We start from the raw sequence: 17,949 nt of genomic DNA on the forward strand, positions 1-17,949 counted from the left end.
AAACTGTTAGGCAGGTTTCTGGTTCAGGACTTGTCTCTAGATAAAAGTAGGAATTATCAAATAGACTAGAGGCCCGGTGCACGAAATTCATGCATGGGTGTGTGTGTGTGGGGGGGGGTGTCCCTCAGCCCAGCCCGTACCCTCTCCAATCTGGGACCCCTTGAGGGATGTCCAACTGTCCGTTTAGGCTCGAACCTGGTGGGCCATAGAAATGAAAATAATTTTGGTAAAAGTGTATACGTCTGTTTTCTGGCTGCAGTTTGAAGCTCCTGCAAAGACTTGAACACAGGATGGATACACACTTCCCCTAGGACAGGGCCCATGGACAGAGTACAGCTGTGCATTTGTGCTTCATAAGGACAGAGCTGGGACCTGACCAGAATGAATATGACTCCAGCTCCTAAGCTTCTTCATCATTCTTCTCTATGAAATAATCAACCATCTTTGCTCATTTAATAGCATGTACTTATCTGCTTTTCACACATTATAGGTTACTTGTTGCTTTTATTCACCATTTTGCACTCTGATTTCCTTCGTGATATTACTGCATATCTGCTATCCTATCTTGTAGACCCTATCCTGGAGGAAATGGGCATCCTGTATTTTTTAGTCAGGGCAGCTATATTAAACTTCAAACAAAAAGCAAACAGACATACACATAGCTAGCAACAGTCTTTGATCTGCATGTTATGCCACCCCTTACTTTATTGCACACGGACATTAAAAACTGCCTTCTATATTTCATTGACAATAAGATGGCATGGATTATAGACACATGGATGAATACTTTATGAGTCACTGTGAAAGGAACATACATGGACAATTAAATTATGATATACTTTCTTATTATCAACTCAAAAATGTAATTTGATTTCAGTAATATTAATTTGTAAATCAAATATATGCCTTAGAATTGGTGAAATATGGTAAGTTATGTCACTCTTGTAGTACGCTGTATTGCTATGTATTCTTTGTTGTTGTTTTAAAGTTCTCTAAACACAGTGATTAGTGTGTTACATACACAGTAAATTCTTTTTTTTAAAAAAAATATATGTTTCTACTGATTTCTCTAGAGAGAGAGGAAGGGAGAAGGGTAGAGAGACAAAAACATTGATGAGAGAGAAGTATCACTGATTGGCTGCCTCCTGCATGATCCCTACTGGGGGTCAAGCCTCAACCCAGGCACATGCCCAGACTGGAATCGAACCAGTGACCTCTTGTTTCCTGGGTTGAAACTCGACCACTGAGCCACACTAGCTGGGTGCTAAGTATTCTTTGTATAGATGTAATTTACACACACAACTCACTATTCATCTATCCTTTATACAATTTCAGTTCTAGTGTGTGTGCATAGGCAGGCTGACCATATGGTTGATCATATAGACTCTGGAACCACCTTGTCTGGGTTCATGAGGTTCCTCTACCACCTACTAGCTGTATGACCTTGAGAAAGCTTCTTAATCTTTCAGTTGATCCTATTCCTTTTCTCCAAAATACAGATGATAATAAAATCTAACTCATTGGGTTATTGTGAGAATTAAATGAGTGAAACTGTGCCTTGCATATATTAAGTACCTAAACACATTCACTATTAATGTAGCTGTTATCATGATTACAGAGTACACGAAGTTGTGAGCCATTCTGAACTCTCTATGCAAATCTTCACAATGCCTAGGGGACTCCATCTCAACTTCAGATGCAAACCTTTACAAGCATGCAGCTGTTCCGAACATCAAGAATGCATGCACAGCCCATAATCATTCCAGTTATGTAACCTGCCATGCATACCTCATCCTTCCAAACCATGTAACCCCAGAGGACATATCTGGTTATGCATAGAGAACCTGCTGTCTCCTAAGTATACCCACTTTCCATAAATTTACAATTAATATTAATCCTGATCTTGAAAATAAGCTGTGAGCTAAAGGAAATTGCCTTAAAAACAGGTTTTCATTAATGAAAAGATTTACTGTATGTTTCTCCCTGCTCAACTTCATTACTTGGCTATTGTGAAAAATTGCAAAGCATTTTTCCCTGGTGATACCCATACCACGACTGCTAATACAAGGTTGAGGGCACTTTTTCACTTAATTAGTGGAGAAATGCCAGTAATCGCGGAACCTGGTTCACCTCTCCCATTCATTTGCTCTCTATCACTTACTGTGATGCTGCATACTCATACAGCCCCTATTCATAGCCATATGTCTAACATCTGCCCAAGCTCAAAGCCTGGGCAATCTTTAACCTTCCATCTCTCCTCATACACACCTTGAACATCAACACCTATGTTTGTTCAACTCAAATATGCACTGAAAGTCAAGTATATGTATAGAATATCCATCTTGCCAATTGCTCTATCTTGTGCTCCTCCTCCACTACTCACTCTCCCTGATCATACTTGCTTGAGTTGTGTTTCTCATAGAGGTGGATACATTTACCCAGGGCTTTAGTAAGAATTTACTTTTACTTGCTCTATACATACTGCTGTCCTCTTAGACATTAGGCCAAAATAACATAGCACCCAGGTTCTAAGTACATCTCAGATGGGCCAGTGAAATTGTATTATGGAGGTAAAATCAAAGTCACTTATCAAGAACAAGTGAAAATAAAAGCACAGCCTCATTTCTTCCTCTTGTTCATCTCTTCTCTATTTACTATTTTTAAATAAGAGAATAGGGAAAGATAGCAGGGCACAGCAGAGTCAAGTGTAATGTATCTAGCATTGTGTAATCTAACCTTATATCATTTCATATAGAAGTAGGTAACAAGTGTAAATCATGAATCATGGGATTGTCTAACTATGTGTCTATGTCCTACTGAAACCCATACTTCCTTAACTTTGATCCTTCTTCATAAGAGCCCTAATCATCCTAGAAGTGAATAAGAGAATAATCTCATTTCTTTATCACTTGACAGGTTAGCCTAAAGAGAGGTCCAGTTAGTACGGCAAGTAGTAGTGCTGGGGGTGGTGATGACACACATGGTCACAGACTTATATTGGTGTATAAAATCTCCCCATTTGAGTCATCACAGTCATTCATTATCCAGAGCAAAACAAGAAATTAAAGCATCTGTTACTCATGAATAACCCTCAAGGGAGACTGAGGTCCCCTGCTTTGTCAGTAGTGTTTTGGGCTCTGAAGTGAATAAACTTTTTTCCTTTATATTTGAGATCCTCTCACATGAGTTTTCCCATTGATCAATCCAGACAGCATCCTTTATGTTCTGGTTTCTACTAATTTACCTATGATCTCAGTCCTCAAAGATCTTATGGCTTAAGCAAGCAACCACTAGACAAGCACTAGGTACACAGAGATGATTTCATTCCCCATCAACACAAGAAATTATGAGTATTTTTCATTGGCCTTTGTTTTTTTTCCATTTATTTCTCCCCTTTCTACCCTTGTCATGATGAAAATGTCACATTCTAGCCATGTAAGCATATATTTAAGACAAGGAGCTCTGAGGATTGTGCCCCTGGTTCAGGTTTATCACACATAAGTCTCTGGCCCTTATATTTGAAGTAGGCCACTGAGGCAAGGATCTCTAGTCCAGGGTCCCTATCATTTTCAGTGCCTTAAATGTGGGCCAGCATTATATTAGTGAAGCTCTGAAGCATGGGTCTCAAGAAGATCTATGGAGAGAAGCATAAGTAATACTGGAAATTGTCTACCCCTTTAAAAAATATCCTATATAATAAAGAGCTAATATGCTAATTAGACCAGATGGTGGAACAACCTTACAGAACAACCTTCCAGAACAACCAGTGGGTGTGGGGTGGGGCCTTGAGACAGCAGGGGCCTGGAGGCAGCCAGAGCTACAAGGATGGAAGCAGCCAGGGCTGCCAGGGCCTATTCTTGCACAAATTTTGTGCATCGGGCCTCTAAAATTATATATATATATATAATTATTGATTTCAGAGAGGAAGGGAAAGGGAGAGAGAGATAGAAATATCAATGATGAGAGAGAATCATGGATCAGCTGCCTCCTGCACACCCCCTACTGGAGATCAAGACCCCTCCAGGCATGTGTGCTAATGGGGAATCACCTTGACCTCTTGGATCATAGGTCAATGCTCAACCACTGAGCAACACCGGCTGGACTGCCTACCACTTTTATGGGACTTAGAGGGAATACAACTATACATTTCTTAATTTTTAACAATGTAAAATAAGTAGTTACTATGTGCCACCTCTGGATTAGACACATGGGATACAAATCATCATAATTATCATTAGTTTTTTGAGTATTTACTATGTGTCAGATACTGTTCTAAGTTCTTCATATTTATTTTTAAAAGAATTTTATGGATTTCAGAGAGGAAGGGAGAGGGAGAGAGAGAGAGAAACATCAACGATGAGAGAGAATCATTGATCAGCTGCCTCCTGCATGCCCCCGACTGGGGATCGTGCCTGCAACCTGGGCATGTGCCCTGACCAGGAATCAAACTGTGTCCTCCTTGTTCATAAGTTAATGATCAACCACTGAGCAACACCAGCTGGGCTAAGTTCTTCATTTTTAATAAATACTAAGTAAAATATAATTTCTGTACCCAAAGAATAATTATGCCCAAGAATTTTCCTTTTAGGAGCTTTGAGATTGAGGAGGATTCATCACTAATTTTCTTCAATTGGAATGAGAGCAAGATTTATTTGGGATCTGCTATTCTATAGTCAATCTTATCACAGGCAACCCACATTGTATACTTAGTTTATTTCCTTTTATTAAGTTTCAAACCTTTCAAGGTGGTATGTGTAGCGATAGCAAGGCCAGGAGAGCAGTAGGACAGCATCCTGAGACACCTAGAGTTTTACCTCCTATGTGTCATGGCTCATATGCCACCTACACTGGGCCAGTGGAATATAACAAACCAGAATGACACATCACATACATGCCTGGAGGCAGATACTTCCAAGAATACTGTCATTGCTTTCTAAAAAAATGGAGAAAACAATCCTGTGCTGGTTGTTTATTTTGGGAAAAAAAATGAGACATTACATAGAATTCAAAAACCAGCCAAATGTAAAGTAGTTCAGAAGAGGGTCACGATGGTCTTTACCACCCTTTCCTGCAGCAGAGCATTTCTTTCTGAAAATTAATGTCTGAAGGAAAATAACAACAGCAACAACAAAAACAAACAAACAAAAAATAAGAGATGAGATTCCACAGGCAGAGCGTGAAGCGGGTGAGATATGAATAAGAAATGCTGAACGACTCAGCAGGACCATTATTTATTTGTTTATTAAGTTTTCCAGTGTAGTAGATTGATCTGAAAATAACAAAATGGTTATGAAGCATGAAGCGTTTCCTAAGCTTTCAATTAAAATGAAATAAAACAAAATGCTGGATGTGTGTTCATTGTAGGAAATCTCATTAGGGCATTGGTCATCACAGTCAGGCCGGGCCTCATTACCCTGTGCTGTACCTCAGCTCAATGCCCATCAGTTCAGCTCGTGCACCGAGTGCACGGGATGCAGCTCTTCACTAGCACGGGCTTTGTTCTCTAGCGTGGAACTTATCACAGTGATCTTTTAAGAGAAAGGCCAGCACTGCGACCCCACTTTATAGATGAAGAAAATGAAGTACATCAACTGACCGGCCATAGGATCCATTGTAAAAACTAGGAATGAAACAAAAACCTTAGAAAAACAATGTCAACTCCCAGAAACACTTGCCAACTCTGTGTTTGTATTGTTGTGGTTTCTTTTTGTCAGTGGTTTGAACTCAGAGAGAGAAGTGGAGAGAAGAGGAGAGCAAAGAATAATAAAAAGAAAGGTAGAGAGAAAGTCAGAGGATGAAACAGACCATGTCTGACAGTCAATGCTAGGGAGCACCGATCACGGTGGAGCCTGGGCAGTGGGAGATGGCATGGGAGTTGTGATACTGTGATTTATAATAATCAATAGACATTTGTTATTCATCCCTATTTTTTAAAAAAAGCACAGAACTTCTAAACCTCTTGGAATCTCCAAAGTGATAAGGGCAATAAAGGTGATTTGTTATCCATTACTAGCCCTTTTAACCAAACCTGAGTTTATTTTAATGAGGTGACTTTGGGAAAGTCCCCTAAAAATGGGGGCTGGTTGCCAGGGGAAACCAGGAAATGATTAGAGTGTTGGGGCTTTCAGCCCTACCCCTGACCTCTGGGAAGGGAGAGGACCTGCAGATGGAGTTCATTAACCAATGACCAATGATTTCATCAATCACAGCTACATAATGAAGCTTCCATAGAACCCAAAAGGATGAGTTTTGGCAAGCTCCCTGGTAGCTGAACACATAGAGATTAGGGGAGATGGCATGAAGTTTCCATGCCTCTTCCCATATACCTTGCCCTATACATCTCTTTCATCTGGCTGTTTTTGAGTTATATCTTTGTAAAATTTATGGGTAGTCTGCTAAGAAAAGTCTTTTCTGAGCTCTGTGAGTTGCTCTAGCAAATTAATTGAACCCAAGGAGGGGGATATCTATAGATCCTCTGATCTATAGTTGCTGGGTTCAGAAGAATAGACAACCACCTGGACTTGTACTAGCCTCTGAAATGAAGACAGTCTTGTAGGATCTGACACTGTCTCTAGGTAGTGCTCTGGGTAGACTGTGTCAGAGATTAATTGAATTATAGAACACCCAGTCGATGTTGCAGAATTGCTGGATGTGTGTAAAACCTACAGTTGTGATGTCAGAAGTGAGGTTGTGATGTAATAGACTATGAAAGGAAGAAGACATCAGCAGGGGGAGTGTGCTTTTCCTTTACAGGAGCTTTGATAAAGAGACTATCTACAGCAGAGTCAGTTTACTTTTTGAGGTCAGGTATCCAGATTAGAGCAATCCACAAGCAATCAGGACCTAAAACAGCAACCAAAGCCAGCCCTATGATGGTTTTCTGTTCTTAGCTGAAATGATTTCTGTAGACTGTGTGTGTGTGTGTGTGTGTGTTTAGTAAAATTTCACAAAGCTACATATCAGGACTACTCAACTTTGGTGTCAGTTCACTATTGCCTGTCTTTGAAGCCCTTCTACTTTTCCCATTCCTCTGAAAACATGAACTACACTGAAATCATTTGCAGGCCAAATTCCCATTACGCTTGGAGAAATTCCAGCTGTGGACAGTTCTCACCACCTGAAAGGCCATTGAAAACTCATATCCAATGGAAAAATTACATGTTAATAATGCATATTTATAATCTGAAATGGCTCCAAATGAAAGGTAGGGCCAGGGATAGACGAAAGCCTTATATTTCCCATTTTCTGTTTTTCCTAGTGTCAGGGCAAAATTGTACCTATCATCTAAAGAAAGAAATGGCTTAATAGTGAAGTTTTGAAAATAATAAACCATTTATTTATAAGGCCAAAACAGAACTCCTCCTCCTGAATTTCACTTATCTTATTCGTGAAGTTCAGTTGGAACAGCACTGGGTTAAACGTCAAGTAGAAATAAAGCAACTGTATTGCGTTCTAGCTGAGCCAGTGAGTAGTTGCGAGATTTTGGGCAAGTCATTTAGCTTGGAGTAAGACTCTGGAAGATATAAAGATCCTACAATCTCCAAAAGAGCATACTCTGCAAGGATGCAGCTCTTGTACATGGTTTAGGCTAGACCGCTTCTTACTGAATGAGTTTGGTCAAGTTGCTTAGCCACCTCTCTTTAATTTCCTCAAGGGTAGAAGTACACAGCCCTCTTGGGACTTGATGAAGATTCGGTGAGATCAGGCTTCTGAAGAGCTTACAATGGAACCTGGCATATAGTAAGCACTCCATGACTTTGGCGATCCTTGTGATGATGATGCTTCATCATCTCGAACTGTAGTATTTCCTATGTGCCTGGTGCGTGTCTTTGCCAGACATTTTACTAACAGACAGACTGGGTAAGTAATAGTTTGGAACAATCAGCACTGGAGGCAGGTTTAGGAAGGAGAATCTGGCTGATTGCTGTTGTGTTATTTTTCTTTCTTTTATGACCCATAACCAGTACTTACTGGCTAAATATGTGTTCACAAATTGTCGTCCCAGGAGTTGGAAGGGAAGTTGCTATTAAAAGGCTGCTCATGGTGTCTAGATTGGCATTTTGTGGTTACTACACAGAAGTAAACTGTTGGAGAGCGGCCTATGTAACCAGTGTGATTTGCATGGGTGTCTCTGAACTATTCCAGGTACTCAGGGTAGATGGGGCCAAATAAATGAATAAGTAAATTAAAAGCCAAGATATGTTTATCCTGGAAGTGCTTAAAGGTTAGTCAGACATACAGAAGGCACTCACAATTGAAATAATGATGTCTACTAAAATATAATGTGTCTATGGACATAATATTATTGAGGCAAGTATAACCATAAGTTTGAGGGGATATTCTAGAAAAGGAAGTTTCAATGAAGTATGATTTTTTCAGGAAACCCTCTTAATTAATATGGATTATGTGCAGGTACTTGAAGGAAGGTTGGAATTTGTAGAATATATAGAAGGGATGGAGAAGTATAATAGGAAAGAAAGGAATTAAAAAAATACCTGAACAATTCAGAGGCAGAATTTGCAGCATGTAGAAAGGGTGCTGTGGAGAATGTTTTCACTGGCGAAGGGACAGGGTGGTAGAACATCTGTTAGGTCAGGGGCACTCGTGGGTTCTATGTTCCAGATTTAGGTTTTAATTGATAAGGTATTAGTTTGAGATTACAGAGTTTTAGATAAGAAAGAAACAGACTGAAATAAGCAAAAGATCCAATTGAACCATATGAAATCGATTCACTAAAATGGTAATTTCATATGGTTCAAACTAATATCCCAGAATTGTCTTGTCAGTTGGGTCAGAGGCAGGGAGATTAGCTTGGAGGCTAAACACATTATACAGAGATGCAACCCCATGAGCTTTGATAAAGGTGGATATTTTGAACAAGGAGGAAAAAGTTGATTTTACTGACATAGTTTTGCTTGAGTTTCCTTAGCCTCTATTTTCTATTTCTTTTTCTAGTCTTACTCTTGGGAAAGCAAAGCATTTGTTTTCTCACATCCTTTTGGGTCCAATTACAATGATTCTGATCTCTTAGCTGCTTGACCTGCAAACCCTCTACAGAGCACTGTGGGGCCCCTTCTTAGAGGAGCGCTGGAGATGAGCTTAGTTTCCTGTTATGCTGCATTTGGCAGGGGAACTGCAGAATGCATGGATAAGCACAGCCACTGAGAACCAGCTTCCAGTCTCATTATGAAGGCTCTTCACTGGCTTTGAAAAAATTCCACAGGTCTAAGAAAACCAAACTTTCTAGGGATATTCTTGGTTTTAAACGTGTTAGAAAGAGAAAACATTAATCCTTATCTAAAAGAGTCTGTGAGACCTCATACTTGGAATAATAAAATTTAGGACTTATGAAAGGATATAGGTATAATTAATAAAATAGGAATATGTAGCTATTCAAATGTTTTCAACTTCCAAAAATGATTTAGGGTTCTGTTTTTGGATTAGGGAAAACTGAGTTTCTTTGAACCATCCCCACTCACTTATAATTCTGTGTATAGATGTACAATACAAATTAGACACCCGAAGAGTATCTCTGGATTCCACCCTGGCTCACTTTAGGACAATGGCCAGAGAGGAAGATGGAAAACCGCTTTATCTCTGTTCTGCTCTAGACTAACTATAAACTGACTTCTTTGTCTTCCATGGAAAGGGTGGATTCCCAGTCTTTGCTTTGGTTAGTGACTCTGAAAGCAACACATTAGGTGTTGAGTGCCCGAACAAATACCCTTGATAACCCAACTGCTAAACAATTAGGTGGGAAAGAAAGAAGCACACCTGTGTGTATGTGCATGTGTGTGCATGAGTGCATATGTGTGTGCATGTCTGTTGTGGACATGTGTGTATTGATGCTTCCTCTTTTACTTGCTCAATGCAACATGTCTCACCCCTCCCTCTCTCTCCCCTGCTCTCCTCTTAATTTATAGAAAAGAGAGGGGGAATAAATGATAAATGTAGAAATTTCTCTTTCTAATAATATAGGATCATCCATTAGTCATACCTACAGGCCTAGCCTCAGTGATGTGTTTGGGAGGATAAGTGCCAAGCTCTCCCTTTTTATGACACATTAAACTCTGATGGTCCTTCACAGACTCAGTGAAATGGATTAAAACCTTCACCCAGAGCTGCTTAGCATTTTGGGAACATGGGCAGTTGCATTTGTAGCCAGATACACAAAGAACAATACAATTGTACTTTTTGTTTCATATTTTCCTCACTCATCAGACTATTATTTGCTAAGTGGGTCATATTTATTAGTTTTGTTTCACTAGCTTGACTATGAGCTCCTAGAAGTCAGAGCCCCACTAGATATTTCTTTGTTCATTCACAATGTGTTGCACAGAGATTAAGTAAACATTGAATTTCCATGAAAGTGGAACAATATAGAGAAAGAAAGAAGAAGTGGGAGACACAATAAACTGGAAGCAAAGGAGAGTGTGCAATCTAAGATAGAAAAAGGCAATTTGGGAACGCCCCGGATCCTTCAAAGAAAAACACAACAGAGTCATGGTTGGTGGCCAGCATAGAACCTTATTTACTTAAGGTTGTTTCCTTCTTGTCCTCCTCCCTATCTCTTTCTCTAAGTAAATCCCCCAAAGAGAGCATAACAGTGGACAACAGCTCAGCAGGATGGCCGTACTGTTGGTTACAGGTGTGGAGAAGCCTGGATAGCTCTAGTCTCTTTTAACAACCAGCTGGGACTGTATCTGCAAGCCTGATGGAGACTAGAGGGCAGCAGAGCTGCACAACACTCAAACTCAGGCCAAGGCTGATATCTATCTACCTACCTGTGGCTGACTTAATCTCTCTCTCTCTCTCTCTCTCTCTCTCTCTCTCTCTCTCTCTTCCCATTATCTGCTCTAGTATTTTCCCATTCCCTCTCCTTTTTTTTTCTCAAACTTACTCTTGTCCATTCTCCTATTGTGTTGCAGTTCCATTTCTTCCCCTTCATCTCTGTCTCTTCTTTGTCTGCTTTCCTGGGGAGTTATGTAGCCTGACTACATTAGCTCACTGTTCCAGAGCAGGTGGGGTGGGGGTTCTATTTCACCTGTAACTAGGCTAAGAGAGAGCCCATTGTGGGCATGATGAGTTCTGGCCTTTTCTTGGTCCTGAATAGCACCCTAACAGCTCCATTACCTCTGCAAGCAGGGAGATACTGTTTGCTTTCAAAGCCACGGGTCCTAGCGAAAAGCTTACCAATCCAATCAAGTCTGCATTGTCAGCCCTCTCCACACCTCCTCCCACCCCATGCTTGTGAGGTTGCTGATACAGAAGTTACTGTTATTTGTTGGAATAATACTTCTTTCCATCTGCTTCCATTGTGATGCCCAGCTAATGACGGGGGGTGGGGGGATATGATTTCAGGGTTGCCCTGTCTCCTACGGGAAGACTTCTCATCAGATAGACCTTGGCTGAGGAAGAGGGGTAAAGGATGGATATGTAAGGCAGTCTTTCCTTTGCAAGTTATATTTACCTTTCTGTATGATTTAGAATGTTACCATAGCTGAGAGGCTGACCAGAGGCACATGTCTCTTCCGAGAAGGGACACACTGACCATTTAGATCACTCCAGACATGAGAACTCTGTTGTCCTTTCTCCTGCTCTGCCTGTCCCTGTCACTGCCATACTGTTTTCCTCTTGGTTTCTTTCCTTCTCTCCTTTCCTTTTCTCTCTCTCCTAATGCCATCACTAACTCAAGGCCCTGAAGTTGTGTTTCTAGCAAACTTTGAGAGATTATATGGATGAACTAAAATGGACTCAATCATTAACCCCTGCATGCCAAGCCTGTTGTCAAATCCCCTGTAAGCAGATAAAGGGTCATTTCTTACAGATTGGACTAGGAATACCAGCCTTCATGGTGCTGTAGGATCTGTTTTCAGTGGCCTGAGAATTGTCTTACAAAAGATGCTGTGGGGACCTATACTGATTATTTTAGTCAGTTCAGGCTGCTAGAGTGAAATAGTACAGACTGGGTAGTTTATAAACAACAGAAATTAATTTCTCACAGTTTCCGTGGCTAGAAGCCCATGGTCGCATGGGGCCCTAAGCCAGGTTGCAGACTTCTTGCAGGATCCTCTCGTGATAGAAGGGAATAGTGAGCTCTGTGGTGTCTCTTTTATAAGAGCACTAACCCCATCCATGAGAGGTCCAGTCTCATGACCTAATCACCTCCCAAATGCTCTACCATCTAATACTGCCACACTGGTCATTAGGATTTTAACATAGAATTGGGGGGTGGCCATAAACATTCAATCATAGCACTGATGAACCCAAGAAAAAAGGTAAGGCCCATTTGGTGTTATGGTTGGATAACGGTTGGTTGGCAGCACGAGGAGAAGCAATGAAAAGGTACCAGGTAGAAGACCATTACTGAAATAAATGACTATAGAGAAAGGAGAAAGAAGTGTAGATGAGGACGAGAAGGGAGGAAGAAGAGCTGACTCCTCAACAAGGTCAGGCTTCAAGTTTTCTCAGTGGGATCCTGTGATCTGGCACTATTGTCTGGCACTTCCTACCCTGGACAACCAACCTCACCAGCCTATTTGGGTATTTACTCTCATACACAACTTAATGTAAACCAATCCCCTGTTGCTGTGAATGATGTCAATATCTCACTTGGGAGTTGACTTTAAAGTTCTTCCTAATGAAATCTCCCTGCATAAATCTAGAGGGTGACCCATTCTTATCAGGGAGCAAGCATTTATCCTTTGTGCATTTTCCTTAGCAAGCCCTCAATGTCATTCCCAATCCAGGCTTTATTCATATCTTAGTGGTAATGTTGGGATCATCACTGGCATCAGCATCCTTTGTCAAGAGTACATGAAACACACTGCTGGACCATACACGGAGCAAGCTCCTTAGCAAATATGAGGGAAATAAAGTCCTCATCACATTTTCCCAGAACCCTGGGTCCTCAGCACCTGACCAAATAGAATGCCCCAGCCACCTCCATTTCTCCCACATTCTCTCTCTTTCCAGGGCATAGGTTTCTCCATAAATAATTGCTTCTCAGAACTTTCATTAACTTCATCCTTACCTCCTCTCTCACCTTCTATCTTCCCTGTCCTCTCTAGGGAAGGCCAGCAGCAAGGGCAGGGAGTGGGAAATTACTTCAATCCTCCCGGGGGCCAATGGTAATGTCACCCTGGAGGTAGGACAAGGAGTGGGAGCCCTCCTGGAGGCAATAGGATTCCTGGGAGGAGAGCAAGAGCACTAGCTCTGGAACCAGGGGTTTCTCCATGAGCAGAAAGTAGACCACAGAGGTGGTAAAGCAGAAACTAAGTTTTCTAAGTATTTTTTTTCCACTCAGTTCTGGCCAAGGGTCTTGATCCTGAACACTTATATTTCTTCTCCTCCTTATTTTTTTATTTGCTCCCCCCACTTGCTCTCAGCAGTATCCATTTTATGAAACAGAAAGGTGAATATAAACCAAAATGCCTACAAACTCAAATGGGTCTTTTCTCTCTCTGAATAAAATACTAGCTGTTTTTATCCTTGGTAGGAAGTGATGCATTGTTCTAAGTAAATGCTATCACCAAAGCTTTAGAATCAATTATGTATTCGGAAGAAGGTGAAGAGAGTTTTAAAGTTGGCAGATATTGAAAACAGCAGCAATAACAACAATAGGATAATTTATACTAAGATTGTGAGGTAACCAGAAACCAGTGCACAAGTGTATCGCTCATTTGTTTATTTCCACATTCTCCTTGGCCTGACCTCTAGATCTGGCTAGACAACGTAGTTTTGAGGAGAGAAAGGCAAGAATTTAGTCAGCTTTTCATTCAAATCCTGATTCTGTCACTTAGTAAGTGGGTCATTTTAGATAAACAAATAAATGAATACCTCTGAGAATTTCTTTCCTCATTTATAAAATGAACATGGATGGTATAATAGAAGCCAGTAATTTAAGAATTATGTGTTATGATCTCTTGTGTTTCTTGGTAAAATATTTCTAAGGAAATATCTGCTAAGTGAAACAATGACGTGTATGTTTGAATGTGAGTATTTTGCATTAATCCATTCCGGGAGAAATTTATGGCTTGGCCCACTTGAATTTAGTCTTGTTATTGGTAATAGAGGATACCCTGGTATCCAGGGAAATAGATTCCAGGCCTTTACATCAAAAATAAAAGAATTTCTATGGCAAGAGCTTATCCTGAGATATTTCCCTCTGGAAAATTTCTTAATTTTGCTCTCGTCATTTTCTTATAATGAAAATTAACACAGCCAATGAGGAATTCCATTTGCTCTAAATACCTGCCTCCATCCTCTTCTTTTTCAATGTTCCTAAAATTTTTGTTCAAGGCAGCACTTGGAACCAATAAGCCAATAAATGTTGACATGGTTTATATCTCAAATAATGATAAAAACAGAGCCACATAAAGAAAATCCAGGTGTTCGCTATTAGGATGAGGGCCTGTGAGTTGCAAGAACCTAGAAAAGCCTTTCCAGAGAATTAGGGAGAGATCAGGGTGCAGTTCCTCAGGGATGATGGCAGAGGAAATCTTGCTACGTAGGGCATTACTGTGTGGCCTAGGATATTTGGGAGCGTCATGACAGAATTCCTGAATTTGTTCTTTATCATTTAATAACATTAAACAAGTGTCCTGTTCTCATTTGAGAGAGTGGTCACTGCTTCCAGTTTGTAAATGTTCAACAAAGATCGCCGACACAGGCTGGTTGGGACTTCATTTTATGGGAACAGAGTACTGCAGAAGAAGCTTAGAAAGAAACTTTATAGTAACACACAGCAAAAGCTGGGTCAGTATATAATCTTACTAATGGAATTGAAAACAAGTTAGCCCTCAATTACTGAACATGTATAATTCTCATTAACCAAATGGTATTACTTTCTATTACAATATGCTCAAAAACATCAGATCTGTAAGGATAAAATGAAACTAGTTTTTGAAACACATCTCACTTGAAAGATCTTAAATAATCTTTACTATCCTAGTGTGGGTGTGTAATAAAGGAAAAATAACAGAGCCTGAAGCAGATTATGGAAGATCCTTCTAAGAGGTGATTTCAAAGCTTCAGAAAAATAAAGTATATAAAAAGTAGCCCAGAAGAGGAGCTGAAAAGTGGAGCATTTTCTTTATTAATAATGGCATTAATTTGGTTTTGTACTTGAAAGCAAGGAGGCAATGGTAGAAAAGAGAAGACAAGAGAAGGGATATAAAAATAGAAAGTTTAAGGTACACATTGGGAGAAGACTATATCTCATATTTGCATAAATAATCAGAAATGTTTAGGGAAAAAAGTGCCTAATATTCTATTTAAAATGTTTAACTGTAATTCCCATTGTATTGACAAGTTAGAAAACACAAATATATTGTGTGTTGTTTCTTGTTTGTGTGCATGTGTATATATATAATTTTTTTATTTTGGGTTAAATTAAAAGTAAATTCTAGTTCTGAACTCCACATGGGGGTTATCAGCATGTGTTACAAAAATAACTGATGCTAGAGGGTGAGCTGGACTAGAAGCTGAATTAATTCAATAGATGCAGATGGTTGGAGTGAGATGTGACTGTAAATTCATAAGCTCTCAAGAGTTTACAGATTTGTGGAGGAAATTGGATAATCCATCAGAATAAGGTTTTTAAACAATTATCTATACTAATAAAAGGGTAATATGCTAATTAGACTGGGAGACCTTCCAGACAAAGCTATGGTGGCGGGGCCGAGGCAGAGGTGGTTAGGGGCGATCAGGCTGGCAGGGGGGACAGTTGAGGGTGAGCAGGCAGGCAGGAGGGGGCATTTGGGGGTGAGTAGGCAGGAGGGAGGGGGCAGTTGTGGGTGAGCAGGTCAGCAGGGGGGACAGTTGGGGGTGATCAGGCTGGAAGGGGGGCAGTTGGGGGCGATCAGGCCAGCAGGCAGAGTGGTTAGGGGCAATCAGGCAGGCAGGCAGGTTAGCGGTTAGGAGCCAGCGGTCCCGGATTGTGAGAGGGATGTCCCAGATTGGAAAGGGTGCAGGCTGGTCTGAGGGACATCCTCCCCCTGCCCCCATTCACAGATTTCATGCACTGGTCCACTAGTCTATATATAAATAAGGAGAACAACACCAGTTAATATCTGGAGAACAAAGCCCTATAAAGGTATGAAAAGTACAAAAGAGAACTCTTGGTCAATAGGAAAGCCTCATGTGGTGGTTATAAAGAGTATATATAATTCAGGCAGGCTGCCTGCTGACATGGGACATCCCCTTGGACTTAAGTTTGGTCATCCTGCTGCATCCAAGATAATGTGCAAAAGAAAACAGGATCTATGAGTAAGTTCTCCATTCCAAGGAACAGAAACTGCACTTTAGAAGCAGAACAATTTTTATGTCTCAGAATCCTTGCTCCTGGGTTTCTTTTGTGTTTGTGAAATCTATTGGAAAATGACTGACTATCTTGTGCCAAGTGTAATCGAGAAAAAAGAATGCCAACCTTACCTGGGCTGGAGCTAAGTGAGGCTGCAGACCTGGTGAGTGACAGCAGGGGGATGGGGTGGGAGGAGAGAGAAGCAAAGAGGGGACAGTGCATGTGAGAAGGTGGAGAGGGGAGAGCTGGGGAGAAAAGAGAAGTAGAAGAAGGAGAAAAAATAATGAAGATGAGGGTAATGAGAATGAGGAGGGCAGGGAGCTAGGAGAGAAGAGAGGGAAGAGCCATTTGGCTAAACAAACCAGCCTTCTACCCCCATCTTTGTTTAGTTTTTTGTTTGTTTGTTTTTTTAATTTAAATCAGATCTTTGTGCTATGATTTTGCATCATACTGCACATTTTTAATCTGGAGATGTGGCCAAATATCAAATCCTAGGTAGGAACACCAAGCAATTGTTTTTAAATATATATTTTTATTTTATTTTGAACTCACTATTTTCCCTAGAATGAAGTAGAACTGTCTTAGATCATCCCAGAATTTACAATGACTTAGTGTTCAAAAGTTTGCAAAGCATAGCTCGGGTAAAGACCTGTGGCACTTATTTTTTCCAATTATTACTTATTTCTGTAAAATAATTAACTTTGGTACAAACTGTGACTTATTGATTGGCAGTACATTTAAAATTTAAACAAGTAGATATAGCAATGCTGATATAACAAAAAGTTAAAAATCAAGATGGGGAAAAAAACAAAACCAATTTGAAAACCACTTATGGGAAGAAATGTGTTGAAAAATATTAAGGTTTAACTTTGAAGCAATAACAAGGACGGGAATCAAGGAAGCAGATTACAGAACACTTGAAGCTGCAGCTGTGTGGCTGGTGTTCACCCACACTTGCAGAGTTTTGTTTTGTTTTTCTTAATTGATAGAAAAGAATGAAAAATAAACATGTAGAGCAAACATGTCCAACTCTCAGCCCACAATGAATATTTTTGTGGCCCAGCCAATATAACAGTATGGACAAAGCGTTTTAATAAAATTTCCTAACTTAATTTTTACAATATCCTGTTACACATCATTATTAATAACGAACTACAAAGTCCACTAGTGATTGATTACTATAATCATGTTGCATTCATTTCCCTTACGTGCCTTACACGCAGGCACACCATTTCTCTCCACTAATACCAGCAGCAAATATTTTAGCAGCCAATTGCCACGTCATTAGTCTTGGACTGACTTGTTTGGTGTGCGCAATAGGAAATATCTCGCTTTCAGAGAACAAGAAAAATAGGTTTATTTGCGTTACACTTATTAATTTGTGCAGTTATTCAGTGTCTGGTAAATTAATGTTCAAGAAAAATATTATTTTTATTAAAATGTTCTATTATGTTATGTTAATGATTATTCATTGATTTCAGCCCTTTGTATTCAGTGTGTCTCTATCAAAATAAATCTATGTTTCTATGAAAATTGAAGCTTTTGTTTTATTTTGCGGCCCACATAAATTTAAACCTTGTTTCTTTGGCCCGTGTTAGCCTTTGAATTTGACATGCTTGATGTAGAGTAATAAGCAAATCTGCTGG

The sequence above is a fragment of the Myotis lucifugus genome, unplaced genomic scaffold, assembly GCF_000147115.1.
Source record: "Myotis lucifugus unplaced genomic scaffold, Myoluc2.0 scaffold_84, whole genome shotgun sequence".
Classification (NCBI taxonomy): Eukaryota; Metazoa; Chordata; class Mammalia; order Chiroptera; family Vespertilionidae; genus Myotis; species Myotis lucifugus.